The sequence below is a fragment of the Oryzias melastigma genome, linkage group LG21 (genome assembly GCF_002922805.2).
Source record: "Oryzias melastigma strain HK-1 linkage group LG21, ASM292280v2, whole genome shotgun sequence".
In the NCBI taxonomy this organism is placed as follows: Eukaryota; Metazoa; Chordata; class Actinopteri; order Beloniformes; family Adrianichthyidae; genus Oryzias; species Oryzias melastigma.
In genome coordinates, this window is record NC_050532.1 from 20,382,101 (window position 1) to 20,386,466 (window position 4,366).

At 37.4% G+C, this 4,366-nt stretch overlaps 1 long non-coding RNA gene across 1 annotated transcript in view; it reads right to left on the reverse strand.

The window, feature by feature from the left end:
- Positions 1-1,555: 1,555 nt before the first annotated feature.
- LOC118597923 overlaps positions 1,556-4,366 on the reverse strand; it is a 5,195-nt gene continuing 2,384 nt past the window's right edge. Inside the window, exon 2 of the long non-coding RNA XR_004946944.1 lies at positions 1,556-2,787. This is a non-coding gene — a long non-coding RNA (uncharacterized LOC118597923). The remainder of the gene's footprint in view (positions 2,788-4,366) is intronic.

The following is a 4,366-nucleotide window of genomic DNA, read 5'->3' on the forward strand; positions in this document are numbered from 1 at the left end:
GGAGGTGCTAATGTAAAATTCTGTAGCAATCCATCAAGTCGTTGCTCAAGTAGACGTTTCAGTCTGAATTGAAGAAGCAACGGCCCGTCACACAGACGCGCTGCTGCCACATCTTCAAATGCTTTGGTGCCCTTGCGATGTGGAGTCTACAACACGTTTTTTTATTGAAATATTCTATGTTTTAAAAGAGGAATGTGGTGCAAGTTGATCCATCATGAAGTCAGGTCGTATTAGAGCCACAACTTGAAGTCCCAAAAGATGCCAACCTCCTGACAACCCACAATCATGCAGCAATCTATGTGTCATAAAGCCATGTGATTGCCAAGACATCAGGGTAAATAGGGGTTGTTAGAGCGCCGGGGCATGGACTGACAAGCAGAAATTCATCTCAGGGTTCAAGTACTTTCTGGATGTTTCTCATTTATCTTGTCTGTCAGGTAAGGTGGACATGAAAGGAAAGGTGAACACTCTGGCGAGGGACCCCCGCTGTCAACCTCGCGAACAGCGGCAAATAATGAAAAGTGTGGCGAAGGTGGAGCTTCTGTGGTGTCAGTTGTCAGACTCTTATAAAAAAGAGATTTAAGTTAAAAAATAAATCTGAACAAAATATAGAACATTTTGTATTATCCCTTTTTTTATTTAAATAAAATATGTATTTTTGAATGTTATATAAGAACCCCACCCCCAATTAAATATGTTTTCCTATAAGTATTATTCACTTTCTCTCCATTTTCGGTACAGTACTTGGTACTTCCTGTCAACTGAACTGAGGCACATGCATTACATTAGCAGCTGTCTCCCTCTGGTGGACATATTATGTAACTGCATACATAAAATGTGCAAATTCAGTCTCAACTGCTGGAGAACTTAAGAATCCCCTTTTTGTTAAAGTTGTGAAAAAAATGTATAGCTGAAATGCAACTACATTTTAAGATAAGTACCTTTATCACAATCCAGACTTTTTTTTTAGTTTGAGTTTCTGTACTTTTTTCAATTTTTTGAGGTTTTCTTCAAATTAGTCTAAAACCCAAATATTCAGTTTGTTTCACACAATTATTAAATGTTCACAAATTTTATAGAAAAAAAAAACATCACTACTTGAGTCCAACTGATAAAATACACTATGTACTAACTAGATGTCTTTGAGTTTCAGTTTTATTAGCTCAAATGTTATAAAATTGAATTAATATTCCACTACTCAGGTAAAAGTATGTTTAAATAAACCATTCTTAATGATGGTTCTTGTCTGCAGCCGAGTCTGGGACTTGATCCCTCATAAAGACAGAGCACTAATTTAGCTCTTAATAAGACTTTCAATTAAAATTCTGATCATAAACACTAAACTGCCTGTTCGTGTTTTTCTGACCCAAAGATTTTCAGTGCCTCTCTTGAATAGTAAATGTATTTTTACACTCATGCTATTAATTGGAAGTCATGAATGTGGAATTTTACACAGGGTGTCAAGTATTTAGAATATTTCTAGAATCTACCACTGTCTAAATGTAAACAAATATCTACTATTAGCCAAAACAGACCAAAAACGTTTAATTTTTTAAAATATTTATTTAAACGCAAAATGTACAGCTTTTGAGGTTTCAGAAATTTGAGACCGAAAGCCCCTCACATTCACACCATGCAAACCCGACGCTGATCTGTGACGCCGTGAATCCTGGAGTCCTTTAAGATGCAGAACAGTCCCCATGTCCTCAACAGGCCGGGACAAGTGCAATACCACCCAGAGCACAGAGCATTGCCACCTCTCCCAACCTGCACAGAAAGGGCTCGCTTCTGACCGACTCATTTCAGTTCTATGATCAGTTTTGCATGGATTTGCACAGCAGTAGATTGAAAAGCTGAAAGCAAACCAGCAAAACTAACCAGAGACCCACATGCACAAACTAGCATCTGCAGCTTCCCGTGAAGACGAAGTCTAGAAGTACTTGAAGTGCTCACACTGCAGTAGAAACGCACAGAACTACCTGCACTATAAGCACTTTAATACTACTGAAACCTGAGATTAATCTGTGGTGAAGACTGACCGCCACCTGAGAAGACAATGTTCGGATGAAAACACAGGCCACTATCAGCTTTGCATAGATTTGCACAACGCATCTCTTCTTGCAGTGCAACTATGCAAAACTAACAGAGAACTGACAGTCTGTGCATCAACACATAGCAGGAAGATGAAAGTCTCAGCTCCTTATGCCAGAAGGAGCACTTAGGGCAGTAGGTGCTAGTCTATTTCACTATCTGCACTAGATGCACCTTAGCACAAGCACTAGAGGAGACATGCAAGCAGGGTGTTGAGCAGGCGCTTGTCAACAACTGATCTGAAGTCGATTTGCATTCAAGAGTTTCATGGCAATAATTAGATCAAAGTCAGCAACAATCAACAATACAAACACAGCCAGAATGTTTCTTTTTTCACAATAAAAAGATGCCTCACAAACACAATCCTGCTCCAGAACAGCAGGAGGCGAAGCCTCACAGCGAGATGATGAGGTCCTCCCAGATGTGCTTTAACCAGCGCAGTTGCTTTCAGTCCATTCATGACAAGCATGAGCCAGCGTGTGAGTGAATGAGCCGGCGCCTTCAGGTTCACATTATCAGAACAGTGCTGAAAGTGCCTTCACTGCAGTAGATTTTTTAGAAAACTACCTGCACTGTAAGCACTTTGACACTACAGTGACTTGAAAGTGTTCATGTGGCATTTTCATTCATACTGAGCGGCGCCTTCAAGTCCACAATGAGCAGAGCATCCTGGAGACATGATGTAAACTGGAGGGTCTGCAAAAAATAAAACAGCATAAACACACAGTCAGCAACTTCAAGTCAGTTACTTAGGTGTGTACATTTCAATACAATTTATGTTATTATGTAAATAAAACACAAAAAGACTATAAACTTTTATTTTAAAAAATATTCTTTCAACACGCACACCCTTCAGATTAAAGTCCTTTTGCATTAAAATTTAAATGTTGTTTATAAGAAATTGAGAATCTTCATTTTTTCAAATCGGAATCAAATGACTCACAAGACTTGATTGAATACAAACAAGATAGCTAGAGCAGTTCGAGTCACCTCCTACTATACGAATAAACACTTTACTCTTTATAAAATTAATATGCAGTATTTTTTTTGCTTTCCCATATAATTAGTGACTGATCCACCTCTCAGTAGCAGCAGCTTTAAACACCCACTCCAGTTTTGGTGTTTAACACGTTCCTCTGGCATTTTTCTGATGACTTGGAACATATATAAAACAGAAATTATTCAAATTGTTGTGAATCAGGGACGGGTTCCCTTCTCCGTGTAAACAGATGGATGATGGGAAGTGGGGATTTTGCGCCAATAGTCCTGCCCACAACTTAGAGGCAACTTTCAAGTGAACACTGCTGCTCTGCAGAAACTATGTCCTATAAAAATTGTTTTTTTATATATTTTAGCTAAAAACCATAATCATAATTAACAATTGTTTATATTTTGAAGCCCAATGAGGCAAATTATTTTGTGATTTTGGGCTATATAAATAAAATTGAATTGAATTAATTGAAAGATAGCATGTTGTAATGCTTTTAAAAATAGATCAAAAGATGATTGGAATGGCTTCCCCTAATAAACCCCGTTGAGTATTTATAGATGGAGAGAAGGTGAAAATTCATTCAAAAGACAGTGAAAGGAAGATTTTGTTGATCATTAAACATTACTTTCTTGCTGCATGCAGACTGAAATATTGAAAATGTTACATATTTATAAAAAAAAACTGTTTTATACACATACACAATTTGATAGGATTTGTATTGTTACTTGTTTGGCTACTCCTTGAGCTGCCATGCCTGACAAATGTATCCTCTGTGAAACTAATAAAGTTCAATAGAAAATTCAATTGCAGAATTATCTATGTGCAGCCATTTTTCCCTGAAAGAAAATTATAAATTAGTTACTAACAAAGAATATTGACATTTTTTCCTTTCAATGACCTGACAGACGTGTAACTATGTGAAAATTAGTATTAAAATAACTTAAAATTAAATTAAACCAAGAAAATTGGATTAGTGGATGAAAATTGGAGTACTTCATTCAAAATTTCCCTTTGAGTCGAGGGCAAGACTGTTGGCTCAAGAAAGTCCACCCACATTTCCCATCATCCATCTGTTTACACACTCTTCAGCTAGCTTACAGCCCATCACAACTCCAACCTAATATTACTGGTGAAACAAAAATGGTGAACAATATTGGAACTTTCTAGCTGTGCAGTATTGAGCCAGAATTTAGGTCAGAACCATAGACTTAATATATAATTAGACGCAGCATCTCTGACGTCACCCATTGACTTCCACAGTCCCTGAAATGAAGCCTGAATATT